Here is a 27,313-nt window from a genome sequence, read left to right as displayed (position 1 = left end):
TTTATGTTAGGTTAGGTTAGGTCAAACTAAGAGGTCGATCCAAACAGGAGTTTGATGGAACGCCAGTCCATATATTAGGTTATAAGCTCCTTACTAATTGTGCTCCCTCTAGTGAGTTAGGTGGGGTGGTTAGGTCAGTTTAAGTGGTCGATCCTAACACAGATTTCATTTTACGTTGGTCCGTGTTTTTCCTCTACAAGGTTAGGTTTTCTTAGTTCAGGTTAAGAGATCGATTTTAACAGGGATTTCGTAGAACGCCCGTCCGTCGTAGTTCCTTAAATTCCTATATATTAGATCATAAGACCCTTACGAATAGACACAGCTTGTTGAAGGCAAGACTGCCAAGAGGTTTCAACCTCAGCCTTCTAAATGTTGGACATTCAAGAATTAACTTACTGGATGTTTCCACCTCATCTTTGTCTATTCAAACCTTTTGACTCGCTGAAGTTAAGCCCGCCGAAAGGTATCAACCTCAGCCTTCCAAAAGCTGTACAAGCCGTCCCACAAGCATTAGCCTCGAACTGAACTAAGTTCAGTAAGAACCTCGACTACTGCAGTAAGATACCCTTTACCGCCAAAGGGGAACAATACTGACGTGAGCGGGGTCAGGGTACTGCCTCTGGCTAGTTCAACCGCTGAGCAGTTGCCAGAGATTCCGTTATGACCAGGCATCCAAACGAGTCTGACGATGAAATAGCTTGATGGTATTTCTATTGAGAACAGACACTCCTTGACTAGCTTTGAGCACACTTTTAGGGAGTTAGCTTTCTACTAGCTTAAGGGAATGTTTTCAGTAATAATTCGTTAGCTTTCGGCGCTATTCGGCTTGAGGGAGAGAGATCATGGGTGAGGAGTAGAGGACTTCAGTAACCGCCTGTTGGTTTTACCATAATTATTTTCATACTCTTAGCTTTCCGGACATAAGTACAGCGAAGTGAAAAATGTGAAAAATGAAAGTGCGAGCAGATCTTTACTTTCCAACAGTAAATCGCATTAGCGGAAAATGATTTTAACATACAATGCTTTCGCGTAAGTGGCACGTACTCGCCGCAAATCTACAAACTACCGAGCAAAGCCTAAAAAACAACGCGAAGCTATGAATGCAAAGCATAACAAAACTTAAAAAAAAATAATCAAAAGCAATAATAACAACAAAACAAAATATTTGCAAATTGCATGGCGCATTTTTTTTGCTGCCCCTTTTGGCCTAACTGCAGCTTTACTTAATTCCGCTGATGCTTGCATTATTCAAATGCGCCGCGCGCATAGGAAACATGTCACTCACATGTTGCGTCTACGTCACAGCGTAGCGTCGGGCGCCTCGTCAAACGAGAGATTTTGCTGTCGGCAAGACGGCAAGTCAGCAAGCAACAAATGGTTTTGTTGTTGTTGTAGGCGCATGCATGCGTTTTATTTACATGTGTCTTTGATACACACACTGCTGTTGTTGTTGACTGACTGCCGCGTTGCCAGCGCACCGAAGCAAGACCGAGCGGTAAATGCCTGCGCATACGCGTGTGTGTGTGTAGTCACAGCAGTGTGTAATTTGTATGCGTGCCTGCGTTGCCTGGAAATGCGCGCTTTTCCGCATTTTAAAGCGTTTTCCCACTCCACACACACGCCCATGCACGCTCCAACGAGGCTCAGTGTGTTTGACAAAACCATTGCCAAGACGCTGAGTAAGTATATACATATGTATCTATTTATCTAACATATGCTTTGCTTGCATTCAAAGCGCGTCATTTCAATTCCGCACACAAATGTACCACTCTCCACTTGCCTTTCAGTCCGTTGCTTGGCGTGCGTACAAGCAAATTGCGCATGCGCAGTAACCTTTAATTATAATAAATGAAAGTATATACATATGTATGTACGTGTACATGTGGGTAGAAAAGAAAATGATTTATTTTTTTCTATGCGTATTTAACTAGCGTTTTGTGCGCGCAAACATGACAGCTGTCATGTTGTTAGCTGTTTTTTTTTTAATTTTTTTCTTGCTTTTTAGCATCACTCTTTCAATAAACTTACGCTTTTTGTGCATTTTTAAGCTTAAAATAAATATAAATTAGAAAATCTACTTATTTTATCAACGTTCTATATGTAGCTTGTGTTGTGCGTAAGATAAACTGCGTTGTTGTTGACTTTTCTTGTTTTCTTGTTATCGCCAACTGCCTAAGCCCGGTTAATGAGTCAAAGACACACATGAATACCAGAAAAGCAGCAAACTCTGTATGCGTATATCAAAATGGGATTTACATAAGTATGTATGCGCAGCGCAGAGATTGTGCAACAAAATAAAAAGACGGCGCTTAAGCTTTGTGTTGCGCTTGTTTGCTGTCTCATTATCTGATTAAGCTCAGAAGCTATAATATGCCTCAATAATAAAATGGTTTCCCTACAAGCGCTTGATTTTGATTGGTGAGTTTATATGGTACCTATATGCTATAGTGAACCGATCTGGATAATTTCTTCGTAAATTGTACCGTTATCTCAGAAAATAATTCATGCCAATTTTCTTGAAGATAACTCGTCAAATAAGAAAGTTTTCCATACAAGGATTTGATTGCGATTGTTCAATTTGTGTGGCAGCTATATGCTATAGTCGTCTGATATCGTTTGTTTCAATAAATAAGCAGTTTCTTGGGAAGAAAAGGACGTGTGAAAAATTTCAGATGGATATCTCAAAAACTAACGGACCAGTTCGCGTATGCACACACGGACAGGCATACAAATGGACATGGCTAAACGGAAATAGTAATTAAATTCCCCGGGTAAATGATATTTCAAAAAAACAAAGGAATTTCGCTGACTTGGTAGGACTATCCTAAATTAATATTTAAAATATGAGCTGTTAGCCAGTTTTGTTTACAGCAGCTGCTTAAGTCCGTATGCCTCAGTTGCGATTTTTAAAATAGCTACAAATTTCGAAGAAAGAATTTATCTCAATTTTTGTATTCCTAACCAATTTCGTGTGCGAATGTTGTAATAGGCATACGGTTAACCAGTTTTGTCAAAAACACAAGTCTACGAGTGGCACAAAGACATGTCTCGTTTAGGACCATCTTCGATTCACCTAACCCAACGACCTCTCTTTAGTTTTAAGCTCAATGTGAATTTTTCAATTTATGAAGGTCTCATAAACAATTACATAAATTATATATGATTTTTAGGTATCATAAAGACTCTAAGTCTCGTGAGATCCCTGGAGGGATCGACCTTTTAACCAAACCTCACCTCACTTAACCTAACATAACGTCATCTATTTAGCTACATTTGAACAAATCACAAAGCTATGTGAACAACGGAGCATTGTTCTCAGTTATCCAAGAAAACCCTCTGCTAGGATCGTCTTCTTAACATAACCTCACCTAACTCAAACTAAATTTTTCTCTTAAGCTCGATTTGAAGCTTTGTACGCAATTGTTAAAAAAAAATAAATAGAAAAAAAATTAAATTGGGCACGACTTCAATTGAAGGAGTAGAACTGGCGCTAAGCAGTTTCACAGCTTTTGATTTATTGCCAAAGCCGCTTGAATTGACTTGCTGACCTTGAAGTGAAAATGGTGCAACAACTCAAAAATTCCAAAAAAAAACAATTAAAATTAATTCTGTTATGAATCGCTAACACTGCTTTATGTCGAAATAACTGCGGCACAAAGGCTTAAACAATGCAGCGCGCTTATCTGGCAACAACAATCGTCAGCGTCGCTTCTTCGCTGTCAAATTAAACATTAATTGCTATTCTCCATTGACTGCAAACTTCAACTTCAGCTTCAGCGCACACAAAGTGAAACGCGCGCTGAGCTACATGGCGTGGCGCCTGTGAAAGTGAAAACTGCATTCGTTCAAGCGCTCACTCGGCGCGCAGAATTCGTGCAGTCGGCATGTAGCATGCGGCCAGCAGCTAAAATTGAAAATGTGCTGTGAAGAGTTAGCCGCCAAGCCGCAAAACGCTTAGAAATCAGACGCATTCATTGACCCACTTTTCACGCCTCACCAAGTAGGAATTTCGAAAATTGCACGCTTTGTCAGAAACGTATTAGAAACCGCGCGCGCATAAAGGGTGTAAAGCGTTACTTCTTCGCTTCGCCAAGTTTATTGATTATGTTTTCGATTTTATTGCTTTACATACAATGCTTGAGTTTCTTTGCTAACAATGCCGTGACGCACGCAAACACAACAATAACAACTGGACTGCGACTGCTGGCTAAGACAGCTTTCTGATTGGCACGCTAATCCCATGGCACTTTTCAATTCACAATTCACGCCAAACAATGAACAATGCGCAGAAAATAATAAATTAAAAGCACAGACAAAGGTTTTATGTTGCGCCCGTGTGGGTTTGTGCGAGCTAATGATGTTATATTACTTGTTGTTATTATTGCGCTGGCGTCTTTATGTGCAAATCGTGCAAATGTTTTCTTTGCAAACAAGGAATGTGACAAATCGCTGGAGATGAGAGCACTTTCTTTTGTTGCTTCGCTAAAAAAATGAGATCTAATGATTCTATTTTAAGTGAAATAAGTCTAGGACGAATTAACTGTAATTTTGGTGGGAGCTTAATTAGCACAGCTCCAGCTTAGGTTGGGGTCTAATCCAGGAAGCTTAGTTGCTGTGCGCGTTCCAAGAGTTGAGGCGAAAATTAAGCACCACTTAAGCTGATTTCAGAACAAACTGCGTGGTAAACTTAAAGTATCATGTTCAGCATATCAAAATTAAAATTTCAGATTTTTTTCAAGATTACTTGATGCATGCTGATGGTTTAAAGTATCATTTACAACAAGTAAAAAATTCTTTGCTCCAACTAAATAAGCTGGACTCAAGCAGCGCTGCTAGAAGCTATTCCAAATTTGTTCAGCAAGCACAAGGACTTGCTCTCGCTCTACTTTTAGCCAGTTTAAGCGGGTATTCTACACTGGAAAAAATAAATTATTTATTTTTCATGTTATAAAAGCTTAGATCTCCAAGAGTTTTCAAAACACAAATTATTTTCGTAGTTTCATATTATATAAAATTGTTCATAAGACCCTCACAAATCGACAAGAGTATTTTGAGCTTTGAAATTTCGGTTAAAGAGCGCCGTAGCTCAATCTTAGTTACATCATTATTATGTATTTAAATTTTAAATTATAAATTTATGATTATTTTGTAAAACTCTAAGTCAACAACAGTAATAGTCTAATTAACGCAAATAAAGCACACCTTGACCCCACAGTTTTGTAAGCTGAGCATAAATTATTTAACTTTCAGAAAAGATAATTTCAACGCGGAGTTATTAAAATTATTAAAATAACTTAAAAATTCGACAAACCTTCGCAGCAACTCATAACAGACAATTTATTTTATGATGCTTTTAAGTTGGCGATTTGAGGAAATAATAAACCGAGCTCCAAGCAAAAGTGTTGAAAAGGCGCGTTTGCTATCTTTTCACAGCAACCACAAGTAGGAAATTGCTTGATCTCTAGCAGCAAGCCTTTGCGAAACTGCTTTTATTTAGTAAATGTGTATGTTTTTATGTTTTTTTGTTGTTTCATATACCCTGAACAATGTATTTTAAGTTTGGCACGAAGTTTGTTACACAAAGAAGGAAACGTTGGAGACCCAAAAAATTATATATAACCACACGAACAAGTCACTCAGTTTTTGAGATAGCGATCTGAAATTTTGAACACGTATTTTACTGATCAAGAAGCTGCTCATTTGCCGGAACTGCCGGCTATACTATATCATATAGCTGTCATATAAACTGAAGGATCAAAAGCCAGTCCTTGTAAGGAAAACTTTTTTATTTGACAAAATATCTTTACAAATTTGGGCAAGGATTATTACTCGAGGCGGCAGTGCAAGCTGCGAAGAAATTGTTCAAATTGGACCACAACAGCATATAGCTGTCATATAAACAGCCCGCTCAAAAGCCAGCTCTTGTAAGGAAAACTTTTTTATTTGTCGAGATATTTGCACGAAATTTGGTCTAAATTATTATCTTATGTTGTGGTACCATCTTTGAAGAAATTGTTCAAATCGGATCACTACAGCATATAGCTGCCATATAAAGCGGCCGATTACAAATCAGTTCTTGTAAGAAAAACTTTTTTGTTTGATGAGATATCTTTACAAAATTTGGTATATATTATTATCTTAAGCAGCGGTACAATCTCTGAAGAAATTGTTCATATCGAATTACAAAAACATATAGCTGTCATACAAACTGAACAATCTAAATCCAGCCCATGTATGAAAAACTTTTTTATTTGTCGAGATGTTTTCACGAAATTTGACAAGGATTATTTTTTTAAGCTCCGCTACAAACTTCGATAATTGTTTTTAGATTGAGCCGCTATAGCATATATGTAGCTGTCATACAAAGTCTTCGTCCAAAATCAAGTGCCTGTATGGAACCTTTCGTATTCGTTAGGTGTATTAAAGGTGCGATGTAACCAAAGTTAACATTTTTTATTGTTTTTTTTTTATATTTTTGCTCGGTTTAATTATTTTTTCCTTTTTGCATTTTCACAGTTATTTCAGAGTTATAATGTGAGTCTCTGTATTTGTGTTGCTAAATTGTTTCCAACATGCGGCCGTACAACCTCAGACAATTAACAGCAAATGATGCGTATATAGCTCTATTAAATGCTCATATTTTTCACTTATTACCTTTCTTCACTTTGCTGGAGCAAATGCAAGAAAAACTTAACGCAGCATGCAACAACGAAGCGGGAGACGCTACATAACTGATTGTGTGCTGGTTTTAATTAACTCAGATGTTGTATTGTATGTATATGGTGTAATTTTTTGTTTGTTTTTGTTGTATTTTTTTTTGAGTTTTCGTTTTTTGTTGTTTTGTTATTTGTAATTTTTTTTGTATTTTTTTTTTGTATTTTTTGTTGTTGTTATTTTGCTTTTATTTTTTGTTGTTTTTGTTTTAATTTTTTGTTGTTTTTTGTAACTTTTTGGCTTGCGGCATGCGTTGTTGTTTGATTTGTACTTTTTTCTTCGTATTTGTTTTTGTTCTTTTTATGAGCACCTTAGCGTTTGCTCGCTAAATAGCACAACAATTAACACGTAATTGTGTTGGCTGCCCTCCTGTCGTAGAGGAATTAAATAAAGCACACTTTTGAATTAAAAAAAAATTTTTAAATAAATATAAAAAAATATCAAAACAATAAAAAAATAATATTATAATATTTTTGTTTTTTTGTTGTTGTTTTAGTATTTTCTTCTGACATCTCCCATTTGTTAGGCAAGCAACGGCATGTTGTTGGTTTTGATGTTTTTATAGTACAACAACTCTGCCATGCTTTTCCATTTATGTTAATTGTTTGTTGTTATTGCGCTGCAGTCCTCAATGAAATTATACGTTTGCGCATGCGCAGCCACCAGCGCACATTATTTGCTCTCTGGCTGCCTTAAACGTCGCTGCAATTAATATTTTGTCCGCATAATTGCTGTCTATTCATAGTTTACTGTTATTTTTTAATTTTATTGCAACCTCATTACGTCACATTTGTGTAGTAATTATATAATTTAAGTTTACTAATTTGGAAATAACATTCCGAAGTATAGCATGAGTTATAAAGGGAAGGGGTAGACACTTTGTGACTCTGTTGACAAGATATCATCATGAAATTTGGCACAAATTATTACTTAAGATACTGTTATAATATTCAACATATCAATAAGATCGGGCTACTATATCATATAGCTGCAATACAAACTGAACGAACAAAATCAAGTTCTTGCATGAACAACTTTTTTGTTTTACAAGATATTATCACAAAATTTGGTGTGTGTTATTACCTGGAGTAGTATTTTAATATCTGAAGAAATTTTCTAGGTCGGGCCACTATATCATGGAGCTGCCATACAAACTGAACAAACAAAATTAAGTTCTTGTATGAAAAACTTTTTTATTTGACAAGCTATCTTTTAGAAATTTGGCACAGAGTATTATCTAAATCATTGTTAGAATATCCCAATAAATCATTTAAATCGAGCTACTATATAATATAGCTGCCTTACAAACTGAACGATCAAAATCAAGTTCTTGTATGAACAACTTTTTTGTTTCACAAGATATCTTCACAAAAGTTTGAAAATGTTAGTGATTAAAGCAACGCTACAATATATGAAGAACTCTTCCAGATCGGATGACTATAGTATATAGCCGCCATACAAACTGAATGCTCAAAATTATGTTTTTGTATGAACAACTTTTTTATAGTACAAGATATTTTCCCAAAATTTAGTATGTACTATTACTTGAACCAGCGCTTTAGCTGAATAAATTTTTCAGATCGGATCAATATGTATACCTGTATAATGTGACTATCATACTAAAAATTTAACAACCACAAACCAGTTCTGCTATAGACACTTCTTTATTTGTAACGGGTGCAACCGAAGATAATGCTTTTACTTGCTTTTAATTGTTGTTAACAGTTATATATTATTCGTAGAAAAACTGCCTTGACGTTTGCCACGAAAACTTCAAACTCCAAAGGGAAGCTTTTACGTGCCTTAATGTGTCGCCATTTGCTTTGCCAGGAGTTTTTTTACCTTTCAACCACAAATTATTTACGGTTGACATTAAGTGAGGGCTAATGTTTACACAAACATACATACATATATATGCACGAGCAAAAGTTCGCGTTACTTACCGTTTTTATGCTCAGTGCTTCACAATCCGGCAAGCAGCGCAAATAACTTTACATTTGCAGCAAAAACACCAAATTGTTTCTCATACTTATGTTCACACTTCGAAATTAAGCCGACCGCGGTAGTGAAATAGTGCACAGCATGGAAATGGCGAAGAGTGCGCAGCAAAAAGCATTGAATGCATGTAATGCGCATGTAGTGGTGCGCAGTGAATTTGGAGTCAGTGAAGTGCAGCGCAACAGGAAGACATTTGAAATGCATTTTGTGCGCCGCTGATGCATTGCAACGGTAATAATGTAGCTGCTAGCGCTGCCGCAGGCACTTACGCAATTTTCGAAACTGAAAACCAAAGAAAAGTCTTCAGACACGAAACTGCCGCGGCCAGCGTACCAGCTGGGAGACAGGCAAATGCACTGCGCTGCATGAGCGAGCGTGTAGCCATTGTGACACAAGCAAGACAAACAGCAGACTGAATTACGAGCAGGTGGGTCGGTGGGCGTTCAACTCAGTTGCCTGCGCATTAAGCTGCCATTATAGCTCATTTGAGCATGCAGACATGACAGTTATGACGGTTTTACTTTCCGTCAGACAGTTATTGTTTGCTACAAACAAATTTACGTGGAAAGAGCAGCGAAATAATAATATAAATAATAAATAAATTTGTTTGGCTGCAAGCAGCAAGCGCTTAAAAATATGTGCAGTAAAGCGTGGTAGTTGTAGTACAACAACAATTTAAATAAAATATATTATTTGTGGCACATTTCTTTGTGAGTTGTTGCAGTAACAGCAGCATTCTATTGCAACTGTTGTGAAATTGTAGCTATTAGCCGACAAGGAATATTCAATTTTGTTAAATTGAGGGCTGAAAATAGTAAATGTCTGGACAAGGTTGTTTGTAGAGATATCCTGTCATACGAACTGACCGATGAAAATCCAGTTCTTGTATGGAACACTTTTTTATTTGAAGAGATATCTGCTCAAAATTTAGCATGAATTTTTGTCCAATATAACGGTGCAATCTCTGAAGAAATTTTTCATATCGGACTACTATAGCATATAGCCGCCATACAAACTGAACGATGAAAACCCAGTCCTTATAAGGAAAACTTTTTTATTTGAAGAGATATCCGCACAAAATTTAGCATGAATAAATAATAATCCAATATAACGGTGCAATCTCCGAAGAAATTTTTCATATCGGACCAATATAGCATATAGCCGCCATACAAATTGACCGATGAAAATCCAGTCCTTATAAGGAAAACTTTTTTATTTGAAGAGATATCCGCACAAAATTTAGCATGAATAATTTTCCAGTATAACAGTACCATCTACGAAGACATTGTTTGGATCAGATCACTATAGCAATCCAGATATCTTCCAGAAATGGATTATAATCATGTTTTTTCTTATTTGATATCAAAATAAATTTCAATCCCTTACCTTGAGTGATTACATGGTTAGAAGATAATTTGTTGTGCCTGAAAAGAAGTAGTTAAATTATTAGTGTCATTATATATGTAGTAAAATTCAATAAAATCATACTAATCGACTTCAACATAACGTCGGAGACGATTTTCGTGCGCAATACTTTCGTTTCACCGCAAACTCTCAAACCTCTAAATTCATGTAAAATATATTTCGCAAACTTATGATTCTGCTACTTCTCGTTTGTTTCTACTTTGCGACAATGAGAGGTGAAAGCAAGATTCTGCGTATACGAATTTGTGTACGAAGCCACCCTGTAGAAATATTGTGGTTACTAAGTAATTAAAAGTTATGAAGCGTGCCTGCATTCTATAGCTTTTATGCCTACGCAGCCAAATAATGGATCATAGCTACATACACAAAATAATTAGTGATTATTTGAGGGATTTTTCCTGCTCATAATATAGTCAAATTGCTTGTATAATGTCAAGAAACTATTTTTTGGCATAAAAACCTTCAACCCGTGTAGTTTGTTACCCATCAATTTTCCTACTGGGTGCATATTGTATGACATTGTGCTCATGTATGTGGAAAAAGAATGCTATGCAGATACTTAAGTGGGAAAACATGGTCGTTGAACTAGTTAAAACTGCTGTTGCATGCAGCAAAGCAACAAAAGTAGCAAGATTGTTGTCGGTTGCGATAAACATGTGTACAGCAACATGATGCTAAAAAGAAGGCAAAAATTGACAAAAGTATGAAAAATTAAATCAAATAAAATGTACATACAAGTATGTTTGTATGTATGTAGGAACGTTATGGAAAATGAATAAGGAAAGTCAACATGCTCTTTGGTTGTTGTGCGGGATTATTTGTACCACTAGCTTGATGTTAGGTACAGAGAACGTCAGATGTAGTATGAAAAAAAGAAAAGATGTTAACTTGGATCGAAGTTAGAATACCCTACACAATAAAGCAGTCTACCTACAAGAACTTGATTTTAAGACTTCATTTTGTATAGTAGCAATAACATATAGTGGCTCGATCCAAACATTTTTTCAGATATTGTTCAGAACGGCCATCAACAGCAACTGAGTACCAACAAGTCAATAAAACTGCGTGAGAATCGATGATTAACAATCAGATATCTTTCTATCATCGTTGCAGTATCGAAAGGATCAGTGGAAACCATTTTCAAAGATCTTTTGGGCCTAAGAAAACTGAAAGCTCGATTGGTTCCAAAATTTTTTCGAAAAAAGCATTGCGTTAAAGTCTATGAAACAATACTTTCCGACTACCAGGATGTCATGAAATGTATTACTACTGGTGTTGAGTCTTGGATCTAAACGTACGACCAGGAAACAGACGATCAATCGATCAAAAGTGAGCCGAAGCTGAGAACAGCAGGCCAAAGTGGGTCAAAACTCAAGGTTATGTTGATAGTTTTCTTCGATTATCGAGATGTGGTGCACTCCGAACTCCTTTCAACCAAAATCTTGCCACGAATCCCCCTAATTCGTCTGATTTACATAGTTTCGTGTGACTTCTGGCTCGCTCCGGGGAAACCGTTTTGAGTCAATTGAAGGCTATACTTGAAATTGACTTTAACAACTGTTTCGAGAATTGGAATTGGCACAAGTGTATTGGGGCCATAGGGGATTACTTTGAGGGGACGACATAGATTTTGAAGAATAAATTGAGAAGTTTAAAAGTATAACCGAAGTCTTAATATTGTTTGCTGATAGTAGTATATGCTTTATAGAGTCCCTGACGCTTTTTTTTGGGTGTTACAAGCTTCATGGGATCTTTAATATGTTCCATTAACCAACCAAGTAGTTCACAATTGTCCACAGCTTCCAGCGAAGCTTAGATTACCGACCCTGCATGTTACATATAAGTAACTCATGCGCATTTCCCGGCTTAAATATAGTATAGTTTACTCCTAACAGCTGTAGTGCCACTCCTCAATTGCTTCAGGCTGTTTAATAAACCGCTTTGCGCGCGGATGCATTTCAGTGCGATTGCGCCTGCGTGGGCGCCGACTTTCATTGAGCACATCAAATTTGACAGCACGCTTTCAACACATACACCTTGGGTACCTAATACAGTTTTTCTTGCGGCATGTAAGCTGCTTACACCATGGCACACACCTCGGCTTTTCGAGGGCCTAAGCCCATTAATTCAGCGTTTGGCAGCTTCTTATCACGCGAGTGCGATCTGAAGCCGTCACTTTGGCTTGAAATTAAATTTTTTATTATTAATTATAAACATATAACAGTGCAACGCGTACGCACGACTTAAGCGTGTGTGCGGCTCGTATAACGGTTATTGGCCAGCGCATAAAACGTACTTAACATTTTTGCGTGATATGCTTGTTTGGCATGAAAAAGCATAAGTCTGATTTGAAAGTATGAAAATAAAACATAATTAAACCGCGCTCTCATTGTTATGTGGCAGGCGATTGCGTGTTGAGTTTTTTAATATTTTCTAAAACCATTTTTGTCGGTTTATTTTGTGGTTATTAAAAATTTTATAACTTTTTTTTTAACTGCTAATACGCTTAAGCAACATTTTGTAATCGCATCCGCTGGATTTCGTAATTTCAGACACTGTTCGGACTTGTATAGCATAAGCAGTAGGAGGGAACTTTGCGCGGCTCAGCAAAGACGCTTACATAACTTAATTTTAAGCTTAAAAACTTAACATTCTTGCACTCTATGCCCCCTAGTTATCAGCGTTGATAAGAAAATTTGTATAGTTCTATAAAAATCTTGCGTATCGTTCGTTAGTTAACAAAATCGTGTGTGATTCCCACCAAGGGGATGCCCACACTGTGATTTTTTGCAAAGTTTTTAAGTGCTGAGTGTGCATAATAGAGCTAAGGTTGCGATCCATTCCTCGTTTATCAGGTCTGAGAAGGAAAAAGGTACACATTTTTGAATATAATCTTATAAATAATAAATATTTTGGCCAGAAAAAAGGTAAGTTAGGTTAGGTTAGATGCCTGATCCCTCCACATGGCGGTGGGATCACACTTAGACTGTTATGTACAGCGCTTTGTGGAGACAAACGAAAAAATCCCTGTAATCGCATATCAGCTATCCACATAACGCGCTAAAGCTATCCAAAATCGACTTAGGCGCTTTGTATAAGTATATATCCATTTTGAGGTTCCCTACTTTTTTAAAGAAAAAACACAGAATTTTCTAATTATAATTGGGAATGTTTACCATCATTCGAAAGAACATTCTTTGGCATTTATTTTTTGAATTATCTCCTTCAAATGTTGGCCTCGGCTACGTCTCAGATGGCCCATCCGTTGGGTCTAATTTTCGATGACTCGTTCGAGCATTTTGACTGGTAACTGGCGAATGACACGCGTGATGTTTTGCTCCAAAGTACATAATATCACAGGAAAGAGTCTAACGGTGTGATATTACATGATCTTGGTGGCCAGTCTACCAGCTTAAAAAGTGAAATTTTGTGTGGGAAGTGGCGCTGAACATCAGCTTCAATTTCAGGCATAAAACAGTCGGTTATCATGTCGCGGTAATGGTCGCCATTCACGGTTACATTTTCCCCGACACTTTCTTGTTGGTTCGGTCTTCCCATTTAAGTGTTTCTAGGTAGGTTTTAACTGCTTTGGCGTGACGCCGAGCAATGTCGCCCAGCATTAAGCGGGTGCCACTCAATGTTGAGTCTTCGAAGTTTATTGACCTTCCTTCACGCGGACGGTCGTTAGTATCGAAATCGCCGTCTTTCATACGATGAAACCAATCACAGCACATTTTATAGTTCTGTTTTTTCGAGCTTTTTTACTACTTTTTAATAAGCGCTGACATATAAAAGTCTCCACCGCTCTCCATGGTGGCAAGTTATATCCTTCCTAGAACAGTGCCATCTAAGTAACCGACATGAAACGTATTTTAGCTGTCCTATCCACCCGGCACCATTCAACGAAATTACTACAGGTATGTTTTCTTCCGTTACAACAACAACAACATGGTACGACAAAAACACAATCGTGCATTCTTCTGCTGCCCAGCGGACAGGCCACAAAACATACGAACGGTCCATTTAAATTGTCAAATATTGACAAAAGGTTGCTGGCATGGTCAGAACAGATATGTCAAATTGCGTATATTTGTCCAGTTTAAATGGACGGAATGCCTGAATTGACATTGCGCACATTTTACTTGCGACCACTTGCAAAGTAAAGCGCAACAATGTCAGCTGCTGTTGTTTTCCTTTATAAAGATGGATAAAAATGCTATAAAAATACCACAAAAATAAAAGAATCGAATTTACTTAAATTGATAAAAAAAAATATAAAAAAAAATAAGATGAAACGTTAACTGCGATTGCACCGTAGCTGCAATACCCTTCACAAATAAAGAAGTTTCCATACAGGAATTTGATTTTTGTTGTTCGGTTTGTATGACAGCTTTATGATATAGTGGTTCGATCTGAACAATTTCTTCGGAGATTTTACAGCTGCTTTGGAAAATAATCTTTGCCAAATTTTATGAAGATACCTTTTCAAATTAACAAATTTTTCATACAAAACCTGGACTTTCATCGTTCGGTTTGTATGGCAGCTATATGATATAGTTTTCCGATTTAAACAATTTCTTCGGAGATTGTACCGTTATCTTAGGCAACAATTCATGCTAAATTTCATCAAGATATCTCGCCAAGTAAGAAAGCTTTCCATACAAGGGTTGGATTTTGATAGTTACGTTTGGAGGGCAGCTATACATATGATATAGTTAAGCAATCTAGAAACTTTCCTTATTGTAGTTTTGACTAAGCAAATCATCTGTGAAAAATTTGATGAAGATATCTCGTTAAATAAAAAAGTTTTCCATACAAAGATTAAATTTTGGCAGTTCAGTTTGTATGGTAGCCATATTATATAGTGGTCTGATCTGAACAATTTCTTCGGTGGTTGTACCGTTGTTTTGGACAATAACTCGTGCCAAATTTCGATACGATATCTTGTCAAATAACGAAGTTTTCCATACAAGCACTTGATTCCGATCATTCAGTTTGTATGGCAGCTATATGCTATAGTACACCGATATCGGCTACTCCAACAAATAAGCAGCTTCTTAGAGAGAAAAGAACATGTGCAAAATTTCAGCTCAATACTTCAAAAACTGAAGGACTAGTGCGCATATAGAAATTTTAGAGGGCGTCGGACGCTCTTCTCTGTGTGTCAAAAACTTCGTGGCAAACGTAGTAAACTCTCTTCAGGGTATAATAAATACCAAAAAAGTATATTAAATTAATATTTTTTGCCTCAAATTGGCTTGATTGTTTGACCGATTGCTGGTAGTTGTCAACAGAAACGCAGCTTACCTACGCCATAGCCATTGTCAACACCACTGACCAAGTAGCCTGCAAACGCGCTGCGGCAACTTGGAACTGGCTAACCAGCCATTGTGCAATAAGCGCGAAAACGAAAGCGACATACACCAACATACGAGTTTAATGCAACAACATATAGCAACGTTGCAAGAGTTTGTGGCAACGCGACCGACCATTGCCCGCAGCAGTACAAATGTCTACGGCTCGCCGGCGGCGGAAGTTGTTGAGCATGTCTTGCACGCCGCTGGCAGTGCGCAGCAGCCGCAGCACTGCCACATACGCGCTACATGTTGCATGCCAATGTTGTTGCAATTGTTGTAATATCGTTTGCTGCAGCGCATGCTTTGTTGTAGCAACGTTTTTTGCTCCATTTTACTTACAAGCAGGCAGCCCGCATGTAAAGGCGGCAGTTGGCGCTGTCGCCATGCAATGCGCAATGCAAGTTGTAGTCATCAAAGCTTGTGCTGTTGTTGTTGTTGTTTTTGTTGTTACTGTTGCTTGCAGTTTGCTGTTAACCTTGAACTCTTTTGTAATGATTTCGCTGCTTTGCTGTTCACTTTGACTTTTGCACACTTTTTACCCGCCACACGGCTTGTATAATTTTTGTTGTTGTGTTTGTTGTCATGTCGTGTTGTTGTAGCATCAGTGTGATGCATACAACCTGCCGCACCGCTTGCTCAATCACCACAACGCCATCCGTCCACCTATCGCTGTACGTCAGTCAGTCACTCAATGCTTGCCGAGTACGTCTGTTGCCTTCGTTTTGCCATTTTTTGTCTACTCAACGCTCGCGTATATTACTCACTATAATCATCAGCATGTCATCAGCGGGCAATAGCATTCAACATTATCACCTTCAGCGATTTCATCGGCAACAATGTCAGTGCCGTGTGCAGCACTTGTTGTGCGCTGTAATGCCGTTCCAAGTCATCAGCAACCGGCCCCACAACTGCTCGGCTCGTCTTGATATCAATAATTTTTGATGTACTCCCTTAAGGACTTACCGCATACACTTTAAACACTATAAACACCATAAACACTTAAGAGTTCATTCGCTTTAATTATACGCTTTAATTTTGTATGATTATGGGGCGTTGTGGCCACGGCGAGCTCTCGAGCTCAAGCACCGCCTCGTGCATACTTATGCGCTGCTGAGCTTCAGTCTCATTTTCTGTGTGTGTTGTGTGTTGGTGTGCAGCGCTATCGCCGCATGTTGATTTTCATAAATACTCACGTTTGTTGGTGAATTCGTTTTGTTTAAGTTTTCTTTCTTTTTTTATTCGGTTCGCACCTAATGGGCGCGCAGTTAGTCGGACGTGCCTCGTTTTGCTTTGTGGCGTTAATTTTATTTCTAGCAAAGTGTTCATTTAGCGTTAAATATGCGGATGAGCGTTGGATGCAAATGAGCAACAACAACAGCTTTTATTTGTGCTGGGCACAGCGGTGGGTAGGAAAATGGAAAAAGTAAAGCCCGCATTGTTTGGAAAGTAAATTAAGGCAAACCGGTTTGTTAGAGGTGCTGAATTACTTCACTTTTAATATTTGGTTTGAAGACGTTTAAACGGTGCTTTGATTGGTAAAAGAGTGATGCAGCGGCTATAACTCTGATAAAGAAGAAAATGCAGCTGTTGGAAATTTTGCAATCGATTGAGACTGACTTGATTGACAGATACTATTATTATTGAAAAGTCGCGAATACTTGCTTAGATGAGTGGAGATCTCGGATATCCACTCTAATAAACTCCTTTAAGTTCAAACGGTCTTGCAACGGAACTTGGTCGTCAATGACCGGCTGATAAAACTTGAGGATCGTTGGTGCCGAGTGTCTACCTTTGCAGACGATCTAGCACTCGTGATCATGGTCAAAAGAAAGTTTTTGAGTATCGTGTATGAGCTAACACAAGGGTATCTCAGCATCGTAACTAGTTGCGTAGCTGCAAGTGGTTTACCACTGAACCCAAATAAAACAGAAATAGTTTTATTTACTGGGAATTGCAAGCTGCTGGAGAGAATACTGCATAGCCAGCGCTAGGCTACCATCCGTTCCTACGCCGTCGTATGATCAATTTGACCCAAGATCGATCGTAAGGGATCCTGTGAGTTCTCTTTCCTTAGAAAGGCTGGTCTCTACCTAGTTCTGGTGGTTCTAACAGCCCATTGCAAAGTGAAGAATCTTATCGGTCGCAAGCTGCACAAGCTATAGACGAGCTGTTACTTCGAGAGATGTGTACATCAACACTTCCTTCTTGATTGTACCGCTCTTGCGAGGTCAAAGCTTAAACACTTGAAAACTTACACTTACAGATATTTTAACGGGCTGGTGGGTATAGAAAGTAAGCGCCTGGGCAAATTTGTATTGGGCACTAGGCGCTTTGCCCTTCCCACGACAGTCGGGTCTGCGTAACCGGAACGGACCCGGATTTTTATTCGGCAAAGGACTTTCAACTCGGCGGAATTCTGCCGCTACAACAACAACGAATTTAAGAATTATTTTTTGTGGCTTTCTAAAGCGTCGTCTATAATAAGTCCAAGTAGAGAAGACTTCGTGAACTCGGCGATATTGGTTGTCAAAAATTCGAAGGGACTTGGGTTTTTTGCGTTGCATGAGGCAGTATCTATAAAGGTTTGAAAACATGGAAAGAAGTGTCTGTTGTACCAGAGATTTCAGTTCGAATCGTCTGGTAGCGAGAGCTATAAAGATTATATATATTCAATCAACATTATTTGTCAATATTTCGCAGTCAATGTATTCTATTTTCGACTTCTCAGTTGTTCCTTATGCCGACCTTCAAATCTTAGTTTCAACCAATAACGCTCACCGAGTCATGACCGCCAGAAGCGAACTCTCAGGTTCATATGTACCCGCTTAATAGACTAGCAACTGTGAAACTCTATGCCAATTAAAATAACTCACTTTGTAAAAGTATCAAATTCGCTATAAATAACCGAAGCCGCAGCAAGAAATCCCTCAATATCACGTATCAATCAAATTAAGCAAGAAAAATCTTAATCACCGCAGCAGAAAGGCCGCAACACACCCAACTCCACATACAGATATACGGTTACATATGCGCCGGGCACTGACAGTAAGCGGCACACGTGCTGCCAATACGTTAAAATTTGTTGTTGTTGCGCCTGAGCCGGTTGTGCGTTGCTAGCACATACCTCAAGCTATAAAATCAGACGCATCTGTGTATGTGTGTGTGAAACTATATTAAAGCTGAAGCAACTAAGTGGCAGGAAACTTAATACTTGCACTAGCGCACATCGACAACAACAAAAACAACAAAGGCAAAAAACCGCAGCCTAAACACATACACACCCACAAAGAGGCAGCGGGAAAAATTCACAAAATGAAATTGAAAACGCGGCCAATAGCGGTGATTGGCGCGCATAGCGGCAGCCAGACAGTCAATGTTGACAGCGCTCTGCAGCAAACGTGGCACTCAGGCGAACAGGTTACACCGGCCAACAGCAACCGCGCTTGCCGCTGACGCTCTGTCGCCCATTTACAGCTGCTTTTACGGCACACAAAGCGGATCGGACGAGCGGTGATGCGCCAGCAAATCGTCTGTGCAGCCAGACGGCCGACAATGTCATGCGCGCATGCGCAGCAACGAAGTGCTATCGCGTAACCAGTAAGTGGTCGATGCGCTCATCGCCGCATAGTCGGCCGGTGGAAAGAAATTAATGAATGAACAAACGCATTGAATGACGAAATAAAACGGCAGTTGGCGATCGGCGATCGGCGACCGGCAGCGCAGCAAACTAAAAATAAATTAAAACAACAACTTGTTATTGCTGTGGTGTTTGTTTTTGCTATGCGGCGGTTGCATGTCGGTGTTTAAACTTGATTTATTAATTTATGATTGCCAATTGATAAATTGAATTCAAAGCATGGCAACGGCGGGCACAACCAGCACAGGCCTCAGAGGTGTGCGGCGCGGCGCAGGTTGCAACTTGCAAGTTTCTTGCAGCATTTGTGCATGCGAGTGTGTCAGCGTGCGCAAAATTCTCGATAATATCGTTTGCTGTTGATGAGGAAGAGGATATCGCTGTCGTTCAGTTGGCAGCGCAGTGCCGTTCGCAGCGCCGTAATATTGGCGCATCCCGTCAGTCAGTCATTGGCACTGCTGGCACACATGTTGCAGTTGCCTGCTTTGGCCGGCACATGTGTGCGATCGCCAATCATTACAACCGGTTGGTTGGGTGTCTTCGCAGCTTCGCGCCTGCCCGCCTCTGCCGCTAGCAGTCAACAGCTGCCGTGAACCGGTCGCGGCTGATGGTTCGTTGGCTAAACGTTTGCAAACAATTGCAATTGCTGTTGCAATACTGCTGCCAACGCTACCAGAAGCAATAACAACAACAACAGCATCGACAACAACAATGCTAAATAAACAACATCGACATTTATGTCATTGTCTTATTAAGCGCAGCGGCCACGGATTAACAGTGTTTATATTCACAGGCTCGATTTGACGACTTAGGCGCTTGCCAATCATAATTTGACGTTGCCATATGCAGTGATTGAGCTGCCATAACGGAAGTGTGTGTGCGCGGGGGGTTAAAGCGGTGTATCTTGGTTGCCGCTGCAGTTTGTGTATATTTGTTTAGAGCTGCTCATTCGCGTTCAAATGTGTTTGTGTGTGCACCTAATAGCCATCTAACGGCAATTGGTCTATTTTATTCACGGTTTTTATGACATTTTTATTTGTGACTGCAGCCAAATTTTGTAAATGGGTTTTGAGCCAAGTTGGCCCACAATTACTTAATGATTTTTGAAGTATTTGGACACACAAATATTACTGTTACATAATATGATTAAGACTGGCATGAGCATTTCGACTGGTAACTGGCAAATGAGACGCGTGATGCGTGACCGAGATCACAAACTTCAATTTCAGGCAATAAATAATCGATTATCATGGCGCGATAACAGTCTCGATTGACGGTTACGTTCTCACAGGTATCATTTTTGAAGAAATATGGACCGATGATTCCAACGGCCCACAAAGCACACCAAACCGTTGTTTTTTTTGGGATTAAATGGCTGCTCTTGAATCTCTATAGGTTGCTCTTTGTCCCAAATGTGGTAATTTTTCTTGTTTAGGTACCCATTGAGTCAGAAATGGGCTTTATCGCTAAGCAAAATTTGGCTTGGATCTTCTTGGAACTTTTCAAGAATCCATAGAGCGAAGCGATGTCGCTTGGGAGGGTCGGACGTTTTCAGTTCTTGCACAAGACATATTTTGTACGCTTTTAATTTAAGATATCGACGTAAAATGTTCCAAGTCGTTCCATACGTCAGTCCGAGTTGCTGCGAACAGCGTCGAATCGACTCTCCACGGTCTTCGAGTACACGCTCAGCTACGACAGCTATATTTTCTTCACTGCGTGCTGGACGTTGTCTATTCGGTCGAATATTATACAATAATGAATGCTGGGTCTCAAATAGGTGATGGTGTATGACCTAAACTGACAAGCACTATCTCATCTAGTTCCAGCGCTTTAAGGAAGCCTTGTTCTTTCTCTGCGGTTTCGCCAGTGATATATTGCATATATCGTAAGCGGTCTGGTAGAAGGTGGGTACACTTAGTTACACTGGCCAATAGCTAAACTTGCATTAAACACGACTAAGCCCGATTCTCAAGCGACTTTTTGTCCTAAATAAGTTAGTTTAAGTTAAAAGGTCAATCCTAATAGGCATTTGACTTGGACAGCTTGAACCGGCGTTACTTTGTGGTACATAGAACATCTATAAAATTGATTATAAAAACCCTTATGCATCATGTCTTCCCGTTCGCTGAAGGTAAGACTGCCGATATGTTAAAACTCAGTCTTTCGAATGCAATGAGGAGCAATGGAGAGGACAGTGCTTGTATATTTTCAGTTTTATTGTTTCATAAAAGTTTGACAACTTGCGTCCAATAAGATTATTAGTTTTATTGCGTGAAGAAACAGCCACCACGATTAGCCTCTGCGACCAAGTGTCAAGTTTTCAGTTTTGCAGTTGAAGGAAGAATGAACTTCAGCATAATCCTGTTTGGACCCCTTCATATACCCACCATTTGAGCCTTGGAGCAAACTAGAGCTGCAATTGCAAGCTGCTCTCTGAGCACGTTCGAGCTCTTAGCTAGTGTAGCTTTTTCAAGCACCTTCAACCAGACGAATAAATTATAGAATGTTATTACCTTGAGTACGGTTTCGTAGAGCCAAAACAACAAATTTGATGAAGTCCTCACCTTCTCCTTCCAGCTTCTCTATAGCAATATAAAGCAACCGCCGACTTTCTTATTCTTTACTCAATATTTGGCCTTCATGAAAGTTTTCTATCAAGTATAAGCCTAAGGTGTTTCAGCATATTAACTGATAGAAGACGTGCGCCTCTGAATAACGAGGAAGGACTTCCAAGATTTTATATCAGTTTATACCATTTTAGTTTTACTTGGTCTGACTGCTAAGCCTCTCTATTTGCCTAGTTTGATACACTAGTTGAGGTGGTCCTGGGTTATGTCTTAAACGGTAGCTATTCGTTTTGCTTTAACCATAAGTGCAACGTCATCACTGTAACCTCGTTCTTCCAGCACCTAAATGAGTTCTTTACTCTCAAAGCACTGAGTTTGCGTAACTGTTTGTTGTGGAAAGCAAGAACGCAGAGTAAACAAATAAAGAAATCGACAATGAATCTTTAATTAAGAGTATTGTCTGACCCTTAGGCATGTAGTTAAAAGTTATGGCAGACGAATGTCGTAAAAAGCAAAATAAAATTTAGTATTTCGAACACAAGCAGCACGTGAAATCGGTCAATCAAATCAAATTAAAAGAAGACACATAAAACTGAGTGAGCCTGAGTAGCGTTAGGCTTTATCACATCACTTATTAAACCGTAATTAAATCGATGTACACAAATCACCGTTATACTTGTGCTGAATTGTGGAAAAATACTTTTACAACCGCACGCTGCTGGCATCTTGCCTTGCCTTCTTCGCTGGGCTTGTACACACAACCGCAAGCCGCTTGCCATTTATTGTCTCAAACTATTTATTTACTACAACTTCGCCACTTCTTCGCTTTAATGTTGATATGAGCTGCGATAGTTTCTATTTCGTATATTCGACTTAGAGTTCGGCCGCTCTACCGTTGAAAAAGCAATGCCGTTCAATAGAAAAGCGTTGAGCACAACGGTTGCAGTGCAGCTCGCGTGTTCGGCAATAAAGTTGTTAAATGCATGCTGTGGCCGCCGAGCGCCCCGAACGTCCTGAACGCTGATTATACCTACCACGTTGACTCCGCTTTTGGTGGTAGCGCCCTCAGCTGTTACTGCAACACATTTATTTTTCTTTTTATACCCTTAACACCGTATATTAAATGTACCATGATACACAAAAGAAGATGTGATAGACCCTATTAGGTATATATATGTAAATGATCTACACGACGAGCTGAGTCAATTTAGCCAACTCTAGCTGTCTCTCGGTTTCTATATAAGCGATATACTAGCCGCTCAGTTGTTAATATATCGGTCTGAAACTATCCATACGTTCCTTACTGCTTATGAAGTTGCTCATTTGTCGAAACCGTCGATATCGTACCACTGTGCTATAGCTATTTGGCTGACAGATGTAGAAGACTGTAGGAAATGTCTAGAGCAAGACACTAAGCAAATAATGGAGCACTTCTTATGCACTTATCCCGCATTGGCAAGACTACGCTATAAGCATCTGGGGTCAAAACGGTATGATACACTGGAGACTCTGGTTGACCTATCGTTGAAAAAGTCGATGAAATTATGGAAAAGATAGAGCAGAACCGTCACATAAGCAGCCATGACATCGCTAAGGAACTGAAAATTCATCATCAAACGGTTTGGAACCATTTAAAAAAGGTTCGCTACAAAAAGAAGCTCGATATTTGGGTACCACATGAATTGCCTGTGAAAAATTTAATGGACCGAATTAACATCTACGATTCTTTGGTGAAATGAAATGAAATCAAACCATTTCTGAAGCGAATGGTAACAAGAGACGAAAAGTGGATCAAATATGATAATTATGCGCGAAAAATAGAATGATTCAAGCGTGGTGAAGCTCAACAAATGGCGAAGCTCAACAAATGGTCGCAAAGCCAGAATTGACGCCTCGAAAAGTTATGCAAAGTGTTTGGTGGGATATGGAAGCAATCATCCAATAGGAGTTGCTCCAGCCTAGGCGAAGGATTGATTCTACATTTTACTGACAACAACTGATGATATTGAAGCAAGCAATCGAAAAAATGGCCGGAACTGATCAACAGAAAGGGCTTCGTCTTCCATCAGAACAACGCTAGACCACACACATCTTTGATGACTTGGCAAAAACTGGGAGAGCTTGGCTAAGAAGTTTTGATGCATCCACCATATAGCCCTGACCTTGCACCATCGGACTACCTTTTGCTTCGGTTAATGCAGAACTCCCTTAATGGAGTAAAGTTGGCCTCAAGAGAAGCCTGTGAAAATTATTTGTCGCAGTTTTTCGCCGAGAAACCACAAAAGTTGTACACTGATGGAATAATGTCTCTAGCGGAAAAAATGGCAAAAGGCGGTCCACCAAAATGGTACATATTTGGTTCATTAAAGTTCATTATAAATATAAAAAAAATAAGTTGATGTTTGAAATACGAAAAGACTTTTTCGACTACCCAATATAAGGAAGTCTTCGTATGAATAACTTTTTTTTGCGAGATATCTTCACGAAATTCGGCACAAATCATTATCTGAAACATCACTACAATTTTCGAATATATTGTGCAGATCGGACTATTATAACATATAGCTGTCATACAAACTGAACGATCAAAATCAAGAAATGGCACTATTTATACCCTTTCATGCTATAAAAAATGCTGCCTGTGAAGGGTATTATAGCCTCGATGCAGTTAATTTCTTTTTTTCATGTTCCTCGTTGTAATGCACACTGATCAATCGCATGCAAATAAATACTACAAGCGTCGGGCAGTATGGTCGTTCATCGATTGGTGTGACGTTTGGCTGGCTGGTCGGTCGGCCGCGCTGCTGGCACCGATGCGCATCGTTGGCTGGAGAAATTTTATGCCGGCAATGGCCACCCATTCGTTCGGCACCCAATACAGGCGTCGGCTTATCGATGCGCAACTGGGTTAATTTGCTCTGTATTTTCCAAATAATTACCATTACCATTTATTGATGGCGTGCAGTAGTAAATAAAGATGAGATTTGCTAATCTACGGTGTTGCACTAAAACTCGATATGTTTGAACTACATGCGAGTACGCTACGGTGGAATGCGACGAACTGATTATGCTTTTTATTCGAATTTTATTTGAGGTCAACAACAAAGTGTAGAAGACGACTTGACGCATGGTGGCGAGCAGCGCAAAAGTGACATTATTGTAGTGAGGAATCAGAATCAGATATTAAGGCTAAGCACACAGTGATGACAAGGAAGCAGAAATCACAGATTTCTTACCATTCATACTTTGGGAAGCTCAATGACTCTCATGACTTTGATGAATATTAGCAAACTGCTCAATTATGTTCATTGCTTAAAACATACGTCAAAAATCCCACGCGTTTGTAATGCTACCCGAAAATATACCGGAATCATTAACTCATTCTCGTTGTAAAACCAGTAACAATGTGCTTTAAATAACCAGCAACAGCGCGGCGATGACATTGCTAATTATGCCGCAAACTGCAACCGAACTACAAGTATATCAACAATGAGGCGGAGAAAAAAAATTGTAAAGAAGACCAAAAGTCGGCGCAACTTCGAAAAAGCACAATAAAAAAATAAAAACAACAAGTAAATACAATTGTCCTTGGCAATGAACTCCGCTGCTGTTATGGTGATTACCAGCAGTGACGGTCAAGTACGGCAAAAAAGCGAAAAACAACAACAACAACAGCAATTATATGATACTTGTTTAAAATTCGAAAAACAACAAAAATTAAGAAAACAAAAATAAATAAAAATTAACTTTGTCATGCCATTCTCGAGTAACGTGAGACCACAACCGAGATATATCGCACGTTACCACAGGTTTTGTCTGCACCACTCCTTCTGCTTGGCTGCGCGCCTCACCGCAACAACGTTTAATCCGAAAAGTTCGATAAAGTCGGTTTTTCTTCACTTTGTTTTCTTTATTAAGCTGACTGAGGCGCGCTTTAAAGTGTGTTGGTATTCCCAATAAGAAATAATTATAATCACAGGCAAATAAGCTGTCAACAAAAGTAAGTGGTCCGCGGGAGATTCGCGTATTGTTTACTTCATTATTTGATTGTTTTTTTGATTTTATACCGTACATATATATGCAGGGTATATTAAGTTTGCCAAGCAGTTTGTTACAACCAGCAGGAAACGTTGGAGACCCTATAAAGTAAATATATAAGTGATCAGCGGCAGGAGCTGAGTAGATATAGCCTTGTCCATCTTCATCTGTTTGACCGTCTGTAATACGAATTAGTCCCTCAGTTTTGAGATATCGTTCCGAAATTTTGCACACGTTCTTTTCTCCCTAAATAACTACTCATTTGTGGGTATCGGATTACTATAACATATATGTAGCCGCCATACAAACTGAAGGATCGGAATCCGGTGCTTGTATCGGAACGTTTTTTATTTGTCGAGTTATCTTCGCGAAATTTGGCACAACTTTTTTTCCTATGCAACGGTTTATTTTCCCGAAAAATTGTTCAAATCGGCCCGCTTTAACATATAGCTGCCATACAAACCGATTGGTCGAAATCAAGTCCTTGTATAGAAAACTTTTTTATTTGACGAGGTATCTTCACGAGACTCGGCACGAAGTATTACTATAAGTAACGGTACAATTTCTCCAGAAATGGTTCAAACCCGCTCGCTATAGCATATAGCTGTCATACAAACTGAACGATTAAAAGTAACGTCTTGTATGGAAAACTTTTTTATTTCATGTGATAACTTCACGAAACTTTATTCAAGTTATTATTTAAGATAACGGTGCAATCTCCGGAGAAAGTTTCTAGAATGGTCCACTACAACATATAGCTGTCATACAAATTCATGCGTGAAGGGTATTATAGCTTCTGCCTGTGCCTCATTATGCTACTCTAAACTTCTAAACGTGCCTAGTTTTTTTCAATATCAGTTAAACAAAAGTTAGGAATTATACACACTGTAGATCTCAAAATATTTTCGCCTCAAACTAATTTCTTTTTGCTTTATTTTTAAGCTCTTTAAGTTACCCAAATTCGCTGGTATTAGAGTAACTGCTTGGCTTACAATCATATTGCTTTGATTCAGCTGAATAAACAGTGTAGTCTTTCATACAATCACACGCACACTATTTATCAATGGATCACACAATTATTTATAATATTATTTTTTTGTATTTGCTTTTGTAGTGATTTTGATTCTAAAGTGTTGTTTATAAGTTTTGCGTACTCAGGCGTTTTTATTATAGGCTCAAGTGTGATTTGATATTAAAAATGTGTGTATAAAAATTGGCAGGCAAGGTTGAATGAATAGCTGGCACTGTAGAATTAAAAATTCGTTAGAGTATACATCTCAAAGTAGCTCAAAATTGTTAACTAAAGTCTAAATGCTTCAGGTTTGGTTCACAAAACATTTTTAACCAAAATTTGAACGATAACCCCATCATCGCCCTCACCCACTGTGCGTGCTGTAACAAATAGCAGTGCAACAAACCACAAAAAATAAAGTAAACTTGAAGTAAAAAGAGAACTATAGACACGTTCAATTACTTGCAGCAGCAAATGAACTTCAGGCCTGCGCCTGCTGATGGCAAATGACATTATTTTGTTGTTATTATGCGCTGTTAAATTATTTTGTTAGACCAAAGGCAAG

The 27,313-nt window shown here is 38.9% G+C and overlaps 1 protein-coding gene and 1 long non-coding RNA gene across 6 annotated transcripts in view; one reads left to right on the top strand and one right to left on the bottom strand.

Moving 5' to 3' along the window:
• The window catches only part of LOC120779028, a 256,412-nt gene that overhangs the window by 183,169 nt on the left and 45,930 nt on the right, over nt 1-27,313 (bottom strand). For all 5 annotated transcript variants that reach the window (XR_005705597.1, XR_005705596.1, XR_005705592.1 and 2 more), the window contains exon 2: nt 10,099-10,136. This is a non-coding gene — a long non-coding RNA (uncharacterized LOC120779028). The remainder of the gene's footprint in view (nt 1-10,098; nt 10,137-27,313) is intronic.
• LOC120779009 overlaps nt 1-27,313 on the top strand; it is a 48,546-nt gene that overhangs the window by 3,197 nt on the left and 18,036 nt on the right. The window lies entirely within an intron of this gene.

The sequence above is a fragment of the Bactrocera tryoni genome, chromosome 5 (genome assembly GCF_016617805.1).
Source record: "Bactrocera tryoni isolate S06 chromosome 5, CSIRO_BtryS06_freeze2, whole genome shotgun sequence".
Lineage (NCBI taxonomy): Eukaryota > Metazoa > Arthropoda > Insecta > Diptera > Tephritidae > Bactrocera > Bactrocera tryoni.
Note: the sequence above shows the minus strand (reverse complement) of the source record. Positions and strands in the feature narration are given on the sequence as shown.